The sequence below is a fragment of the Podarcis bocagei genome, assembly GCF_964188305.1.
Source record: "Podarcis bocagei genome assembly, chromosome: 5".
Taxonomy (NCBI): Eukaryota; Metazoa; Chordata; class Lepidosauria; order Squamata; family Lacertidae; genus Podarcis; species Podarcis bocagei.
Window position 1 is genome coordinate 49,399,228 of NC_138129.1, and position 19,676 is coordinate 49,418,903.

General features: G+C 43.8%; 1 protein-coding gene across 6 annotated transcripts in view; it reads left to right on the forward strand.

The window, feature by feature from the left end:
* The first annotated feature begins 518 nt into the window (after positions 1–518).
* The window catches only part of TEAD3 (TEA domain transcription factor 3), an 89,613-nt gene continuing 70,455 nt past the window's right edge, over positions 519–19,676 (forward strand). For 2 of the 6 annotated variants that reach the window (XM_081194602.1, XM_081194604.1), the window contains exon 1: positions 520–813. The gene's annotated coding sequence lies outside the window, so the exon portion shown is untranslated. Of the gene's footprint in view, positions 814–19,676 lie in introns of all 6 variants that reach the window. The other 4 variants (XM_081194603.1, XM_081194606.1, XM_081194601.1 and 1 more) reach the window with 3 other exon arrangements.

The window sequence follows — 19,676 nt, forward strand, 5'->3', positions numbered from 1 at the left end:
ACTCGGTCCTGAGTGTGTATAGTGTAGCTTGCTCTCTCTCCACTCCCCACCCCGCCGTCCCGCATCCCAACATTTGTTTAAGTGTCAGTCTGAAGGGTCACACGCTGAACTTCCTAGCGAAGGCGGGATTTGAACCTGGAGCTTCGCGGCTGAAGTCAAACGCTCTGTCTCAAGCCATGCATTACTCCCTCAAGGGAAGAAAGATAACTTTGGGGCCCCATTCAACATTTGACCACGAAGTCCACTCCGCCTTATGTACCCACCGGACATGATTCCCCCTTGCAAACAGACTCCCCCCCCCCTCTTTATTAGAAGAAGGTGGTTGGCCCTAGTGATCCAGCCTTTTCCAGTAAACGCATCCAGTTTCCTCCCAGCCTCCCTCCCGTCCTGCCTCCGGCAGAAAAACTCCTCCCCCCCCCCGAGAAAGAGAAGGCGCGGGGTGGGGGGACGACCCTCTTCCTCAGGTCTCCTCCCCCAGAGATGGTCGCGGGAGGAGGAGGAGGCTGTCCATCGGCGAGAAGGGCGGGGGCTGGCGGCTCCTGCTCTCCTTCCTTCCCTCCCTCCTTCTTTCTCTCCCTTTCCAAGTTTCTGCTCCTCCCTCCTTCGCACAAACTTTCCCGTCGCTCTTGCTCGGCGCCCGGCTAGAGCTCCTTTCGGTGCGCGGCGGATTCCTCAGCCAGCCAGCCAGCCGCGCCTCCCCCCCCCTTCCTGCTGCCCTGTCACCTTCTCCCCCCACCTCACCCAAACGATCCAGAGCCTCAAGCGGCTGCACCGGCGGGACCACCACCCACCCTTCCCCGGACGGAGCACGGAGTAAGTAAGCAAGCAAGCGGGCGGGCGAGCGCTCCCATCCCGGCCTTGGAAACTCTCCGGGAGAGGAAGGAGAGGATTCGTCTCTATTGCGCCCCCCTTTTCCTACACAGATGTCCCGGGCTGCGGGGGGAGTTTCCCCGCCCCCTGCCCCTTCCCATATTTATCCACCCCCAGACCCAAACCGTGACCCCCCCTCTCTCCCGCCCATGGAATTGGTCACGCTAGGAAGAGAAAAGTTGAAGGGGGGGAGCCCATTTTCTTTTTACCCCCTTGCCCCCCCCCCCGGGTTTCAGCCATGCCTTGTTGCGGTTTTCCTCTGGGAAAGAACATTGTATCCACCAGTTTATGTCTATGGAGCCTGTCTTGGGCTGCTACTCTTTCCTTGGGGGCAAGTTTCCCTGCTCTCAGAGCCCGCTTTGCTGGGAGCTCCAAACCCTTAAAAGAAAAAAGAAAAACAACAAATCCTACACTGTCCTTTTGGGGGTACACTCAGAGATGCCTGACGTCGAGTCATGGTTCCTGCTCCGTTTCAAGTTTTGAAGTCCGTGGCCTGTAACAGAGCTGGATTAATTTCCTCCTTATATATCGTTATGCTTTGTCCGTCCCAGTTGGTTGTAATCAGAGCCTGTCCGTCTGCCAAAAGGGCTTTCGTGTGTATGATCCAGACTGTATATTGATAACTAGAATGGAGCATATATCTCTGTATAAAAATAGGTTATATAATCTTTCTGGTCTCTCGGGTATCACAGTGTTGCTCTTACGGATGTTGTGAGTTTTTAAAAATCTTATAATATTCATATTATTTATTAACATCCAAGAGGAAGTCTTTTGAAGCAGGATTTGTGCCTGTATCTATCGCCAGCTTGAACCTAGGCCATAGGGCCGCTGTGTTGACAACTCATGGATTGCACAAACACATTTCCTCAATTAATTACCTTTGTGTGTGTTATGTGCGTAATGCTGTGTTTCTCACTCGTTGGTCACGTGCGTAAAAACAAATGCTTTGGTAGATTCGTTGTATGTGTAGATTTATGTTGTATTGCGGAAAGTTACATTTGGAAGTTTATAGTACTGATGTGTGTGTGAGAGAGAAGGGGAGGGTGAGGAGAAGGACGAGCAATTTAACTGGGGAGCGGGGAAGGGAGAGGATATGACAACTGTGTTAATATTGAAAACCCAAGATGGGATGGGCTTGACCAGTGTGTTAAATATCCACCCTATATCAGTCATAACAGGGGATCCAGTTCTGACTGATTAGTTCTGGGCAGCTGACCTACAGTGTTAATGGTTTAACAAAGAAATAGGGAAGCTGTGAGATCAGAGGGCAAAGAACTAAAAAGAGAGGTCTCTTGAGGGTTTCCTATTGTCTGTCATAATCCATGGTATTTTGGTTGTTGCACCAGGGCAAGCGGACTGTGTCAGGCCTTTCTCCCTTCCATTTAATAGTTTTCTCAATGGCTGCAATGTATTGGAGGCTGCCGCTTGCCTGTTCTTTGTAGAGTTCTTATGGATGTGCAGGAGAACATTAATGAGGGAAACTGGAGAGTTTCTTCTAGGTCATATACATAGCCTCTTGTGAATAAGGCAAAGCATTATTGAGGAGCTCTTGTATATGGGACTTCTAAGAGGAAGGCACTTTGTACTCCAGGCCACTTTCTGATGGTGAGGCCTTGCAGGCAGGTTGCTGTTTGGTCATGGCTCTGCAGGGCTGGATGTATGGTTGGTCCTGCAGGCCTAGACATGCAAGAGCTCACACCGTTCAAGGGAATAGCTATCTCGAAAACAGCACCTGGGTTGCACTGTATGCTACTGCATGAAATATAACCTCCCAAATAAAGACATGCTGCTTTGGGGAGATTGTTCCACCATTGTCTTTTAAGCTGTTTAAGCTGTGAAGTTTGTGCCATGATGAAACATAATGATAATAGGGCTTTTACTTGCTTTTAGGTATGGGGTAGGCGCTTACCTGTCCTGGGAAACTGAGGCAAGGGATTGTGGGCAAGGTTTCAACTTTCCCATGGTGATTGTGAGCAAGACATACAGCCAAGTATAATTGCATGTACCCCAATGTCCTCACAAATCAGTGCAAATTTCCTATGGGTATACTCAAACAGTATACACACTTATCTGGGAGTAAGCCCCACTGAAAATAACAGGAATTTCTTCTGAATAAACGTATTTAGGATTATGCTGTAATATATTGATTTGAGTGAGTGCTTAATAATTGCAATCACAGTTCCAGCGGATATCCTCCAAATGTTTACTAGTAAACTCGGAGTGACATATTTCATTTCCAGAAAGCCATTAGGCTGCTGTGTTGTTCTAGAAATATTATGGTTTATTATTATGTATTTGTATTATGGAAGCAGAAAAGAGCTATTCTCAGTTTTTACTGGATATCACCCACCCCAAACCTCCTAAGAACAAGTTTGAAGTTCCCTCCCTTTTGTTTCAAAGTAATTACATTTAGCACCAACAACTGCTGTGTGCTGCCTTTGTAGCCCTGCTCTTCAACCTTAGAAGTGTCTGTATATTAACATGCAAGGCAAGATGGTGATTATTGGGTCATTTATAGCTTCTCCATACTTTCTTATTTATATAAGGCTGAAGGTCTAGTCATAAAAGGTCAGTTGGAGACTTCATAATGATATGCATGCCTGTGGGTCTCTGTGTCTCCAGAAATGTTCTCTTTATGGAGGGTTAACACTGGTGTTGAAACTACGTATGTGTCGTGGGGATCTGAAATCCACTGACTTCCCACATTAGCAAGTTTCAAATCCAATTTTGAACCTAAAGAAGTGACTGTAAATCTTACTAAACTTAAGCCCAAACTTCCTACCTTTTGGTAAGAAAACAAACTTTTCAAGCTGTGAAATTCTTGGATGTGAAACCATAATTTCACTACACCATTTTAATTTTGCAGACATATTGGCTTTCATATTATAAGATTTATAGCTTCGGTTAGAAAGTTTTTACATCACTTTACTCAACACATGATTAAAAGTATTGCTTAAACTTGGAAGTTAAAACACATTAAAATGGTACTGTAGACAAGTTGCTGTATATTTTGATAGGCGATAGTTGGTGTTTGGTAGTTTACATGCCCGCTGCACCATTTAAAACTTATTTCCACTTTATTAATATTCCAGTTACAGAAAGGGAGTCAAATAGCTGCTAGCTTTAATATTTTCAAAGGCAGAATACTTATTGTCTCTCTCCTGCAGAAGAGCAACAAGCTGTAAACCAAAGTACAAATCTTAGTTACAGCTTGTGGTTTGTCTACAGTGAGACAAACCATGAGTCCCCGTTCAGACAATGTGCTAAGCCAAATCATGACTTAGTTTACACAGTGCATCAGAGGAGGAGGAGGAGCAAAGCGACTGGTTTCTTTGGCAGCCTACATGCTTGTGCTAAACCTACTTTCAGGCAGATGTAGGGTTTTGGTCTTCAGCATCCCCAAATGTAAGACACAACCATTTTAAACTGCCAGGGACCGTGTGATTTTTGCCTAGAAGTCTGACTTCAAACTGAGCTAGAAGTAATGGCAATTGTCACAATCTGATACATTTTGTGAAACAAGTTTGACAGCTCTTGGTCCAGTTTCCTTGTGAGACCTGTGCTTGTCTTATAGAAACCACCAGTCCTATTGACAGTAACCGACTATCCCTAATTGCACTTTCAGTAGAGAGCAGAGACTGGATGTGCCAAGGATCTGGAGTCTTCTCCCCTACTTTTGCTGTGTTTGGGAATAATGTATACAGGGACGCGGACTTATAAAAAATATTGGGGGGGGGGGCCCGGGAAAGTTCATGAATAATAAATAAGCTCATGAATATGCAAATAAAGTGGTGCCGCCTCCTCGTGAGCGAATAGGGGAGAGCGTGCTGCGCCTATTAATCAGCTCCGAAGGAAATTGGGTGGAGCTTTTGCTCGGGAGGGAGGGCAGGAGGCATGCAGCCCGACCCTGTGCATTTTGGGCTGGGGGAGGGGCGGCAGTGGCGCTCTGCTGGAGGGGCGCCCGAGATTATTGGGGGGGCAGAGCCCCCCCAAACGAATTTTTGAGGGGGCTCGGGCTCCCTCAAGCCCCATGGAGTTGGCGCCTATGACTGTATAGACATGTCAGATGAGAGCTTTCCCCTCTTGCTGTTACCTGGCTTGCTTCATACGAGCAAACTCTTGAGTGGGATGCATGATGAAGTGATCCTACTTGGATGTGATTCATAGAGTGCTGGTTACTAGGTCCTTTCACAGTCTCATTGTAATAACACAGGTCAGAAAAGGCCATGTGCAGATTTGTTCTTCAATGTCTACAATATGAAATACTTGGTGCTCCTTTGTGGCAGGGGTTTGCGGACCTGTGACCCTGCAGGTGTGTGTTTGTTTGTTTATAAAAATATTTATAGATCACTATTTCATAAAAAAATCAATGTGGTTTACAATAAAAAATATTTAAGACCAGAAAGTATTTTCTTTAATCATACTACTAGCCTGAGATTTGGGGCCATTATGGCTCCCCTTGCCCGCAGCATACACTTACCAAATGCATATTCCATATTTTAGGTGCATCGTTCATATAATCTAATTCCATGTGTATCTGTGTTACCGTGGACCAGAAGAAATGCTGAGTTCACTGGACCTTAATCAGGGATGCTGAACAGTGATAGGCCTAGATATCGGAGGCAGGTATAGGGCTACCAATGGACTAGAAAAAAAACTAGTATTTATCTGCTATATAGGCAAAGTGTAAGGGTAGGCATCAATAAAAATTAAACAAGAGATTGTCCTCATATTCTGCTTGTGGACTTCCCACAGACTTCTGATTGACCACTGTGAAACCAGGATGCTAGTCTAGATGGGCTTTTGGTCTGATCCAGCAGAGTTCTTATGTCAGATTGATTTGCAGACATTAACAGGTGACACTTTTCATAGCATGGAGATAAGCACGTTGCTTGCTCATGTCTACAAGCCATATTACACAAGAGCCAGGACCAGTGAAAAGGTGTGCAACCTTTTCCTGTAATTGACTGGCATGTATGATGTGTATTATGCAAAAAATATATATTGTAATCCATTGAATTGAATAATTCCAATAAAATAATGTGTTTTGAAAAGTGGCTAACCTTAGGCAAGTAAGGCCATTTAATCTACAGTCTGAATAGTTAACGTTTCTCTAGAAACAGCATCATTGGACGCAGGTGAGTACATTTGGAAGAATTCGGTTTATGCTTGAGAATGCACCAAGGATGGGGAACTTTTTTGAGCCAGTTTTGACTAGTGAGTGGGACAGTTCATATATCAACCTCTTGATTGGCCCATAGACCGGACATTCTTCATGCCTGGTCTACATTGACTGATAGCAGCTCTCCAGGATTTCAAACAGGGGGTCTGCCAGCCTTACTTGGAGATGCCAGGGATTGAATTTGGGACCTGCTACATACAACACGGGACGCGGGTGGCGCTGTGGGTTAAACCACAGAGCCTAGGACTTCCTGATCAGAAGGTCGGCGGTTCCAATCCCCGCGACGGGGTGAGCTCCCGTTGCTCGGTCCCTGCTCCTGCCAACCTAGCAGTTCGAAAGTACATCAAAGTGCAAGTAGATAAATAGGTACCGCTCCGGTGGGAAGGTAAACGGCGTTTCCGTGCACTGCTGTGGTTCGCCAGAAGCGGCTTAGTCATGCTGGCCACATGACCCGGAAGCTGTACGCCGGCTCCCTTGGCCAATAAAGCGAGATGAGCGCTGCAACCCCAGAGTCTGTCACGACTGGACCTAATGGTCAGGGGTCCCTTTACCTTTACATACAACACAGATACTCTGTCACTGAGCTGTGGTGCTGGGAGCACTCTAGTTTTCTAACTCTGTTGAGTGGGGACAAAGACATTTGACTCTTTTTCCTGTCAAAATGATTGAAAGCACTCACATATGTCATCTGCCTTCTGCAGTAATGGACCATGGTGTAACTGTCAGGATTTTGGAGGGGCGTTAGAAGAACCCTTCTGCATCAGCCCAAAGGCCTTTATAGTTCCCACTGTGGCCAACCAGATGCCTATGGGAAACCCGCAAGCAGTTCCTGCATGCACTCAAGATGGTCAGCCTTATAATTTAACACTCACCTCGTTACCCACGGCAAGCCATTGTTGCCCTTAAGTTAAAAAAAGAAAACGCTCCCAAGGCAGCTGAGAACCTCAACAATAAACAATATTAAGAGCCAGGCTTAATTTGGCATGTGCACCAGAGGTTCCCTATGTCTGCAGTATGATGCGCAATCTTAAACAGCCTTGTGCTATCAAATGAGGGGCACTGTAGGGTGAGAGAAATTAGATAAACATGGTGAAATATCTAGTAGTTTGAGCTTTGTGCATTTACTCAGAAGTAAGTCCTGTGAAATGCGATGGGTAAGTCTGATGATATTGCCTCCTAATGGTGGAACACTGGGCAACAGAATAAATGTTATGAGTAAATGTTGTGCAGGGATGTAGTATGAAGGAAAATAAATTACTGTTGTTGCTATCTGGAGATCCCAGGCTCTTCAACCAAAATTTATAGGTTTGTTTGTTTGTTCATTGTTTGTTTGTTACTACTACTACTACTACTACTACTATTTATACCCAGCCCATTTGGCTGGGTTTCCCCAGCCACTCTGGGTGGCTTACAGCATATATAAAAACATAATAAAGCATCAAATGTTAAAAACTTCCCGATACAGGGCTGCCTCCAGAGGTCTTCTAAAATTTGTGTAGTTCTTTATCTCCTTGACATCTGAATGGAGGGCATTCCACAGGGAGGGTGCTATTGCTGAGAAGGTCCTTATGACATTTGTATGCTATCCAGTAAGACAAAGTTTTGCACAACATCAAATGATTAAGTAAAAAACCTCTTTAATACAAAGGAAAAGACGAAACCATTAAAGGGCAGAAACTACATAAATACAACAGAACAGAACTCATCATCCGATTAGAAATGGGTTAAAAAATTAGATCCAGATTACCAAAGTTACTTAAAAGGTTCGGGTGAATATAAAGGCCTACAACTGGTGGTGAAAATACGACAAATCTGGTGCTAAAAAAGCTTCCCTGGGAAGATTCTGTAATTAGAGATAGGGAAAACTTTTATTATTTATACCTTACCCATCTTGGCTGGGTTGCCTCAGCTCCTCTGGGCTGGAAAAAGGCCCTCTCTCTGGTGATTGCAGGTCTCACTTCATTTGCAGTGGCACCTGGAGTAGAGCTTTTGAAGTTTTGGTGGATGCATATCGGAGGTGATGGTCTTACAGTTAGCCTGGTCCCAAGGTGTTGGGGGCTTTGAAGGTAAAAGCCAGCACTTTAAATTGGACTCAGAAGCTGACAGGGGGCCAGTTTAGCTGACAAGGCACAGGTGTAATACAGTCAAGGCAGTCCAGTCCCTGTTAATGATCTTGTGGCCATGTTCTGGACGAACTGCATTTTTAAAGACAGCACTGTGTTGCAGTAACTTATGAACAGGGTTACAAGAGTATGGGTAATTTTGGCCAAGTGATCTCCCTCCAGGTACGGCCACAGTTGGATATAAACTGAAACTGCCGAGATTACTGGAGCCTCTAATGGCAATGTTGTACCTACAGACTATGAGCCTGGTCCTTTGGGAAGAGTGCGACTCCATCTAGAGCAAGCTGAACACCATTCACCACCAGCCAACAATACCTCCATCTTGTCTGAATCAAGTTGACCTTCATTTAGTCCATTACCATGCTTAAACACTAGTTCTGGACAACCACAGCCCCACCTGTCTGATGAGAACTAGAGATAAAGCTGGGTATCAGCGGTGTATGGGTGACGCTTCAGACAAGATCTCCTGATGACCACTCCCAGTAGTTTTGCGTAGATGTTAAACATTATGGGAGGACAAGTTGAACTCTGTGGAACCCCAGCACTCTCCAGTGAAAATAATTAAGGGAAAATATTTGAAGTGAATTTTTGACTCCTCTCTCTCTCTCTCTCTCTCTCTCTCTCTCTCTCTCTCTCTCTCTCTTTTAAAAAAGCAGCACTGAATTAAGACTAGGATTTTCATGAACACCTGGCAGTAATCTAAATCCACCCCCATACAAGTCATTGGTGAAGTTCAGCTAGGTGATGTCAGTGCTAAGTTATTTAGATTTTCCTCCTTTGGGTGACATGAACAAGATGCTCTACTGGGTCCTGTTTTTAATCCAGATCTCCAGAATACATATCTACTTACTGCCACATTGGGCCACAAACACTGCTTGTATGTGACACAGGTCATTATAACTTTAGGTCTCTGCTGAAACATCCTAGAACATGATTAAAACACTTACAAATGTTATATAATAATAATAATAATAATAATAATAATAATAATAATAATAATAATAATAATAATAATAATAGAAAAACTCCAATAACAACAAAGGCTGAAACACTTAGTTGATTTATGGGTTAATCAGTTAAAATAGTTTAATTTATTCAGAAGGTGTCTTAAATTACTTGGGCAGCAGCTTTAGATATACCATAGATATAGCAAATGTTTTCAGGAGGTATGCCCCATATGACACATGTTGCAACATGTGTATGTAATCTAAAAACAGGACTATTGTGTTCTTATGCAAAGCTAAGCAGGTTAAATCCGTCGATAAAGATTCCTCTTGTTGTGTGATATTGCTTGTAAGATATTAATGGCGGGCGGGAACATACTAGGCAGTGTTTATGTTTGCCTGTGCATAGATCAGTCTTCCCCATCCTGGTATCTTCCAGATGTTTTGGCATACAACTCCCATCAAGGGAAGTTGCAGCCCAAAACAACCAAGGGTGTTTGGAGGGCACCAAGTTGGGCAAGTCGGTCCTAGACAATGGACTAGTTTGGATATAACACAAACCATAATTTAGTGTTGTGAGAACGAGCCTTCCCCAGGGCTCATGCACCTCCCTCCAGTGCGGCCCCAAAGAGGAGTTTGGAAGCTTTCATTTCTGTTTTAGATTAACTGCAGCTTCCTGCATTGTCCAAACCTGCAAAAACGGTGGTTATCTTAACAATGGTGAGTTGAAACAAGCCCACTTCAAACCATAACTTATGTAGCTGGCTTCTTTTTACTACTCATAGTTAACCCTCACAGCAGTTTAGGGTTCAGACAAGACATTAAACTGCTGTTAATGTGAAATTGAAAAGAATAGGGAGTGTGAGAACTTGAGGCAATGCTTCTTCTTTTTGTGTCTGAATGCAACCATTGATGTTAACCATTTTGCCACCCGTGGTAGAGTGGTGGAAGGAATATTTTCTTTTAAACTTGCTTACAGTGGTACCTCGGGTTAAGTACTTAATTTGTTCCGGAGGTCCGTTCTTAACCTGAAACTGTTCTTAACCTGAAGCACCACTTTAGCTAATGGGGCCTCCTGCTGCTGCCGCGCCACTGGAGCACAATTTCTGTTCTCATCCTGAAGCAAAGTTCTTAACCCGAGGTAATATTTCTGGGTTAGCGGAGTCTGTAACCTTAAGCGTATGTAACCCGAGGTACCACTGTATATGGATTTTACCATGTGGTGTTATGCATTTTGTTTTAAACTTGCTTATATGGATTTTACCATATGGTGTTATGCGTTTTTTATTGTAAATCACTTTGATATTAATCATTGCAATGCTTTAAATTTGGTGAATGCCATGTAGCACAACTATCATCTTTGTATCATCCAACACTAAGAGACTAGCCATGTAATTTGAAAAATGATGATACTGCAATCCATTCCTTGTTGTCAATCTGATTAAACTTTCTGAGGTTGAAAATATTTCCCCAAACTCAAGGGACCCAGTTGCTATTTCCATAAATTTACCTCTTCCAAGAAAAAACAGGTTTTGATACCAACCCTCACATGTTTCCAGTGGTGTATTTAAACATCCGCCTGGTAGCCATAGGTGACAAAGAGCTGCAGACATGCACGTGAGCATGGATGGATGGAAGATGGATGGAGCGCGTCATCCCTCTGTGACCAGCACAGAAACCTAAGAGGAGTACTCATGGAGCACCCACATGGAAGTGGGCTCCTGTTGCAGGGGGGGACAGAGCCCTTAATGGCTTAATCCCTCCTCAGCAAGCCTCCAGCCTCTATTTAATTTGGAGAAAGGCTCCATAGCTCAAGTCTGAGGTTCATTCTCTAGCATCTTCAGGAATGTCTGGGGAAGACTTCTGCCTGAAACCCTGATGATCTGCTGCTATGCACAACACTGAGCTAGATGGATCAGTGGGTCTGATTTGGTGTAAGGCAGCTTCCTGGTTTGCTTCCTAATTCTGACTGCTGGCGTTGAGAGGTATTTCAATAAAGCCATAAGGCGGCTGCAAAGCATTAATGTTTTTTTTAAAATAAAAAATGGGTATTGTCAGCATGTGTCATCACTTCATTTTTCAGCCTCCTTCCCCCAAATCTTTTATTGAACAGAGGGAATATAAGGGGAATATGATACTGGTACATGGGAAATATTAATGCCTACCTTTTCCATGGGGTGATCTCTGTACTTGCATTCCACCTTCAAGCTTATGAAAACTTTTGCTACTCCCAGGATTACTTTTCTTCAAAGCTTGTAATAAGTTTTATTCACATTCTTACAACTATTGGGTGAGGCATGATGTCGCGGTGTAACTGCTCTTTGCATTAAGTTTTATTAACTGTAGAATAGTAAATTCATAATTTCTATCAATTTGATAGATTTTACAAAAGTATTTCTGGGTGCCTTACAGTTGTGGTGTGTGTGTTTGGGTGGGGAGGGGGCGTGAGGCACCTCAAGCTTGTGCTATCAGTTTGAATGAACTGAACCTCATATGAAATGAGGATAGAATATAAATGGTGTGTGTGTGTTTCTGCTTGATGCAGAGCGACTGCATATGCTTTGGAAATGCACCTTCTGGTTGGTTTGTTTTTTATCCTCAGCACTTGACACATTACCTTCAAGGAGTTACTTGCTCTTTTATTTCTGGCATAGGACTTGTGGATGTCAGCTGCAGTGACATCCCCAAGGACTTCTGAGGCTTGCTGCCTCATTGCAGAGGAAACTACCTAGGAGAAGCAGGAATGGAGGTGTTAAAACAGGCTTGGTTCTCATTAGAATTCTCATATTTAGGACTGGACAATCTGCAGTGGAAATGGAGGAGGAGCCCACTCTAGTTTAGCCTCTTCCATCCCATTGCTAAACAAACTCAAAAACAGTCTCTTTCTGCCTAGCCCAAAACAGCTCCACTGGCCTCTGCCTGAGGAGCGAGGTGCCTATGAGCAGCTTCCCATTCTACCTGTGAGCTCCCCATTGGCAGTAGCCCACAGAAAATCCTAAATTGGGACATTCTAGGGGCAGGGAGGGGTTGACTCAGGATCCACTGTTGTCACTTGACAGTATTGGGTTTTACCTGGGTGTGATTGCTACACTTTATACACCTACACTTTATACTCTACAAAGCAGGCCTTGCCTGCCCCCTCCCCACCTTCTGCCACAGCTGCCATGAGCACTGGGGCAGTGGATTCGGCAGTGGAGACACTGCTCTGCCCTGCCCTGCTGCTGTCTGGCTCAGTTTGGATTGCTCTGCCATGTAGCATCTCTTAATGTCTTCAAAGATTTCCAGTCACCCATCAATTAACAGTGTTCTTTATGCATGTTATAACAGAAGCATAGGAAAAATGCTTCTGATATAGCACGACACGAAATGGCCACCCCCTAAAATGTGCGTGTGAGAGTGAATGTGTGTGTAGAGTATATTTGTGTGTGCATATGAGCATACAGGGGCACATTGGTTCTTGAACATAATCTGTTCCGGGAGTCCGTTTGACTCCAGGAACCTTTCAAAAACCAAGGCGTGTCTTCCGATTGGCCGCAGGAGCTTCCTGCACTCAACTGGAAGCTGCGTCGGAAGTTTTGCTTCTGAAAAACGTTATCAAACCGGAACACCTACTTCCGGGTTTGCGGTGTTTAGGATCTGATTTGTTTGGCTACTAAGCCGTTTGAGATACAAGGTATGAATGTAAATGGTGGGTGCTCGGTATGTGAAGTGGTGAGTGGGGTGTGTGTGACCCTGCCCATTACCAGCTCTGATCCTGTCCACATTTCCCATAGCCACTTTTATTTTGGACCCGTCCACCTTTGGCATGCAGCTCTTGGAAGGCTGGCCACGAGGGAACGTGACTCTTTGTTTGACATCGGTTCCACACTCCTGCTATAAGCTATAGAAAGTAACGTATCTCCTCTGGCATCCAGATTTGATTTGGAATCTCTCCATTTTACTCTGCAAGAGTGGAAAAGCACAATGTGTCTGCATGCAAGTGAATGAAGCAGTGTGTGCCTTCAGCTGAGTGCTGACTTTAAGTTGGGAGAAGGCTGAGGAGGTGGTAGAGGTGGCAATGTAATTAAATTGACTGTTACTGCCTCCGAGGTATATTTTGTACAGGACAGTGTCTGCTGTGTTGTTTGAACATGAATGTGTGCCAATTTAGACACATTTAGATATCAAATGAAGTTTATTGTGTATCTTATGCAGGTGTTTTGCTGTTTGTATGAATCGTGGTAACTTGCATGTACCGTGCAATAATTACTTTGGAAATCTGGATGATCGTCATCCATTTGATCGTTCTTTGTGAAATTAGCAGCTATCAATCCCATCCCTTGTCTAAAATCATAGTGCAGGATAGTTGTAAGTCTCCCAGCAATCTTCAGCTTGGGGATATTACCAGTGGTCTACATTGCAGGATTGTCATAAGCCACTACGTTTGTTCTCTCCTCCAACTGGTCCGCAATATTGATGCTTGGAACTACATCATGGAAGTGCCATTCATCAATTGGCCTCAAATACATGGGTGACGGGGCTGCACTTCATTGCAAGGTTGCTGTAAGCCACCTCTCACAGTCTTGGGGAAAGATACCCCTCCCATGACTAAGGCCTCATTCTCTACAATACAGGGGTATCAACGCTAGATAGTTTCTGTGTTCCTTCTTGATGCAGGACACATTGTTAAGGTCTTCAACAAGAATTGAATTTGAATTTGAAGATCTGAGTTTGAAAGAAGCTTTAGCTTCTGGTTTTTGGAGGTAGTGTGAGTGCAATGCCGCCAAATCGCTGCAAAAATGCAATTCTGAATTTCACTGTGGTCTCAAGTGAGCCCCGTTGTTTTTATTACTCTAGTGAGAAGTAGTCATGGTGTCAAAAGTAAGCAGGGAAAGCTGGCTTTCTGACCACACCTCTTTGTGGGCAACTTGTGCCCTTTCACATATTGTTGGACTCCAACCCCCAGCATGGAAACGGAGGCAGTTGTAGTCCAATAGCACGTGGGCACCCTTCCCCCAATAGTTGTGGTATTGTTTGTTGCCTTAATCAATTCTCCATCAAGATATGCTCATGGGTTAATATCTGCCTACTTATTTAATTTTTCAGTCTTTCAATTGTCCAGCGCAGAGAGTAATGGTTCGTAAAATCAGTTCAATATATAAGCAGGCTTGACAATTTGCTGCATCTTTTGATCCATTGGCTTCAGCTGGTTCCCATGTCTATGTAGTTTGCAGCTGATTGGAAAAGGCCAAGCTCAGAATTTGTCTCTGTACTGTAAATGTGCTTATGTGCCTAATAAAAGGTGCCATATCTGAGGAGCCAATTTATGGACTACTGTAACACGAACAATTTTAAGTTTTTAGTAAGGAGTCCTGGTTTGATTACTGTGCATACATTCTAGAATTACTCCTGAAGTTTCAGAGCATCTTTACCTATTGTGTTTTTTAACACAGTGATATATTATTCTGGGATTTTATTTTAATGGCACGCATATATTTTTGTGTCACGCTTCACATGCCATGATAAACTCTGGTTGCCCTACACAGTTACATTTGTAGGAATATTGTGATATATGAAGGAATCCTCATTTAACAGATGGAAATTATTTCTGGCTAACATCCAGGTCTGTCTTTGGTAGCGAGTCCAAGTGTTGTGGGAGTGGATTAATGAAAAGTCACAATTCAGTTTTATATATTCCTTGTCTGAGTTCTACTGAACCCTTGGGCAATTTATTTGTAATTTTGCCATTTCCCCCCCTGGTCGCTTAGCTCTAATAAGCTGCTTTTTCATAAACTGGTTTTTCTTCAGATACATTCCCTAAACTGTTTTAGTGCAGCTGCTTCTCAATAGCTTGGCACAGGGTTAACATTTTTATTGATCACATTGTAGATATTGAGGATGTCTGTCCAACCTAGAGTTTTCAGTCTGGGGTATGTGTGTTTGAGCATGTTTTCAGGAGTCAAACATATATACCATACTTTTCTCAGTTACAAACCATAAAAATGTCCTCTAAGTAGTCCATTACCTGCAGTAAATAACTTTTGTTGCCTTACAGTAGTTATTTGATGAGTATACCATTGGCTGTATGGATGTAGAATAACACGTATGCACGGCCAACTGGCTTCAGTGATCTTTGATAGTGTGTTTTAGGTTTCTGATGGTCTGACCCACTCTTCACCCGAGTCTTTCTGTGCTTAAAACCAGGGCTTTTTTCAGCAGGAACTCACCGGAACTCAGTTCCAGCACCTTGCGGGGGGGTGTGTCATTGCTATAATAAGAGAACAAAGGAAGCATTCATTTTGAGTTCCGGCACCTCTTTTTCTAGAAAAATAGCACTGCTTAAAACCATTCTTTGTTCAATGTCTATATTTTGTTGCATCTCATATTTCTTTATTTGGCTACAAAGTAGTTTTGAAATGTAAGCAGTGGGTGGTTTTTGTTTTTGTTCTGGTATAGAAAAGTTTTGCATATAATCAGTTTATTTTGCTGAATATGGGCACTTGTCATTAAATCTCTGATTGAATACATACAGTTTCAGGGCCAAAATAGTTCAGTCTTGGTGCAGAGCTGCTCATGGGCATAGCCAGGATTTAGTTGTGGGGGCAGGCAGCGGGGGGGGGGGGCAGAACTGAGTTATGTGCCACGAAATTGGTCAGTTAGTTGTACAGTCAAACCTCGGATCCCAAACATCTCCATTTTGGAATGTTTTGGCTCCTGAACGTCAAAAACCTGGAAGCGAATGCTCCGGTTTTCAAACGTTTTTCGGAAGCTAAACGTCCAACGCGGCTTCTGCTTGAGTGCAGGAAGCTCCTGCAACCAATCGGAAGCCACGCCTTGGTTGTCGAACATTTCGGAAGCCAAATGGGCTTCCGAAACAGATTACATTCAACAACCAAGGTTTCACTATATATTTATTTATTTACTTAATGGGGGGGGGGTAGCTGCCCCCTTCTGGCTATGTCCATGGAGCAGCTTCGTGAGTGTCATGAATTCTTTGAACATTTTAAAGAGCAAGCACACATACAGAAACCCAGTCAATCAATTCTTAACTCTTAAGGGAAAAGTGCACCCATTTCTCTTCCTCTTCTTTCCCCCTTAGCGGAGAGTTAATGTTGCTATTCTTTGGTAGTTCTTGGAGATGAGACCACATATAATTGTAGAGTGCGAAGGGACCCTAAGAGTCATCTAGTGCAGGGGTAGGCAAACTAAGGCCTGGGGGCTGGATCCAGCCCAATCGCCTTCTCAATCCGGCCCGCAGACGGTCCAGGAATGAGCGTGTTTTTACATGAGTAGAATGTGTCCTTTTATTTAAAATGCATCTCCGGGTTATTTGTGGGGCATAGAAATTCATTCATATTTTTTCCCCCAAAATGTAGTCTGGCCCCCCACAAGGTCTGAGGGACAGTGGACCCGGCCCCCTCCTGAAAAAGTTTGCTGACCCTGATCTAGTCCAACCCCCTCCAATGCAATAACATTCAGGTGACTTATATGGAGATCAGATCTTGGCGTTATCAGCACCATGCTCTAGCCCAGGCACCCCCAAACACAGCCCTCCAGATATTTTGAGACTACAATTCCCATCATCCCTGGCCACTGGTCCTGTTAGCTAGCGATGATGAGAGTTGTAGTCCCCAAACATCTAGAGTTTGAGGATGCCTGCTCTAGCCAACGGAGCTAACTGCCATCATAGGCATTAAGGCAAGAGCCTGGGGCCTGTACTGTATTCTAGGGGTGGGGAAATCTCCATATGTCAGACTCTCAGCATTCCTTCAGCTCCAGCCAGATTGGCCAATGGTCAGGGATGATGGAAGTTGTAGTCCAGCTACATCAGGAAGGCCACTGGTTCCCTACTTCTGCTCTGTTGTATTTTGTTTTGTTACACAGAAGCACCAATGGATCTGAACAGGAGCAAGAGTTTAGAGGTCATAGGGAATAGGTTGGTGAAAATGTGCACCAATGTGTGGCAACTGTGAGAAATGTGAATTCCCCGTTGGGATTACAAATGGACCACGCTTGGAATACTGTGTACAGTTCTCGTTACCTTTCAGAATAGGGCAACTAAAATGAACAAGGAGCTAGAGCCACTTGAAAAGTTACGACATTGTAGAGGAGTGGGGGGAAATTTCCGCAAATGTTTGAAAACAGTTGTGTGCAGCTGAAAACGCTGGCAAACAGCATAATATATATTGAAGTGATGTAAGATAGGAAAATAGAATTAGATGGATATATCAAAATATGCAAGAATGGTAGATAAGTTAAATGAACACTGGAAGGGGCGGGAGGGAAGTGAATGAATGTATGGTGCTCAATTTGAAATGTAAAATGTGAAAAGTTAGTTAAAATTTAAAACTTCAAAAAGAAAAGTTACAACATTGTGATATTTGGGTATTCAGAAAAAAAGAGAGTAAGAGGGGGGTGGGACATGAGAGGGGTGTGCAAGATTGTGCAAGGATAAAGCGCATAGGGATAAGTTCTCCCTCTCACATAATCCTAGAACCCAGACAATAAAACTGAATGTTGGAAGATGTAGGACAGACACGTGGAGATACCACAAAGTAGTTAAAGCCTGAAATTCTCTCCCAAAAGATATAGTGGTGGCACTGGAAGTTGTGTTTTGTGTTTTTTTGGTCAAAGTTGTTGAGCTTTTCTGCAGGCATTTTTTTTTTTTTAAAGAGAGCTCTACTTGCCATACATATGGGTTTTCACAGACATTTTGCTGATTCAGCAAAAATCTGTCCGGACGCCTTTTTTGGCCTGAATCCTGGACTTTTTTTTTTTTTTTTGACAACCCGGACTTATGGCAGCCCTAGGTGGCACGAACTTGGGTGGCTTTAAAAGAGGATTAGACAAATTCATGGAAAATAAGGCTATACAAAATGGTTTCTAGCCATGAAGGCTGTGTTCTGCCTCCACTGGAAATCACAAGTGGGGCATGTGCTGTCGCATTCAGGTCCTTCTTGTGGGCTTCCTATAGACATCTGCTTGACCACTGTGAAAAAAGGATGCCTTTGGTCTGACCTGGCAGAACTGCTCTTATACTAACACAACACAATTAGCATGAATAGATCCTCTGAATGTTGACTAGCACATTTTTATCTTGTGTGGGCATCCTGTTTTGAACTGGGTGTTTTGTTCTAGTTGATCTTACTTGGAAGTAGGAGGGGGTTAAAAGAAGCTGAAATAAACCAATTTTATTTTTCAAGGCCGTTTCTTACCTTATATTTCTCTGCTTCAGTACAAAGCCACACTGTCCAGTGAGGCTTTCTCATATACATGGAAATGAGACTGCAGCCTTAATCTGTATGATATAATCCAGATACTGTTTGTTAGTTCTCTGTACTTCAGTTTGTTTCGTAAATCCGCAGCAGCACTCTTATTTGGGAAGTGCTGTGAATTCTATAAGTTTGTGAAGGGCTTTGAGATATGTTATTGTTGCTTGATGACTGTCTCCTCCCATCTCCTCCTAAATTAGATCCAGCTGTTCATAATAGTCACTAACTTCCAGAGAAGATGCTCAGAGTTCACAGGCAGAGAATGACTTCCAGTTAGTGGAGGATGGGCGGTATTTTGTGTGCCAGCTCATCTAACCACTTCTCCCCACCTCCCAGAAGCAGAAAGGCATAAGAGTCAAATAAACTAGAAATCTCAAAAGGGGCAAACTCCTTCACAGAACCACTGTGGGTGGCAGAATCAGACCCAAAAGTAATTTAGCACTGTGTTATCACACATGCAAAGACCAAAAGGCTTGGGGTGATCTCAAATCAGGGAAGGACCCAAAAGAGAAAGTGTTGTCATAATGGGTGACTTAAGGAGTAAATGTGTGTTCAAGTCACAGCAAAAAAGTAAAATTACCCCAATTGATTGTACTCCAGAATTGCTGATAAAGGAACCGATCAGAGGAGAGACAACCTTGGTCTTAATTCTAAGTGGTGCTCAGAGTAAATGTTGCTGTCATGGGATAAGAGAAATCCGGTTCTCTGGATCAGTTGCTGGTAAAGAACAAGAAAAAAAGTAGGAATAAATGGACAGTTTTTACCACGAAAGGTTATAAGTTCCCCAAGGAACTGTTTTAGGACTGATGCTTGTTAACTTGTTCATAAACTACCTAAAGTTACTGTAGGGGTGAGTAAAGAGAGTCTGTATCCATCAATGAAGTCCATTCCAATCTCCTTAGGCCATTAGGTAAAGGTAAAGGGACCCCTGACCATTAGGTCCAGTTGTGACCGACTCTGGGGTTGCGGCGCTCATCTCGCTTTATTGGTCAAGGGAGCCGCCGTACAGCTTCCGGGTCATGTGGTCAGCATGACTAAGCCGCTTCTGGCGAACCAGAGCAGCGCACGGAAATGCCTAGCAGCGCACGGAAATGCCTTCCCACTGGAGCGGTACCTATTTATCTACTTGCACTTTGACGTGCTTTCGAACTGCTAGGTTGGCAGGAGCAGGGACCGAGCAACGGGAGCTCACCCCGTCGCAGGGATTCGAACCACCGACCTTCAGATCGGCAAGTCCTAGGCTCTGTGGTTTAACCCACAGTGCCACCCGTGTCCCTCATTATTGTGTATACAGCACCATAAATGT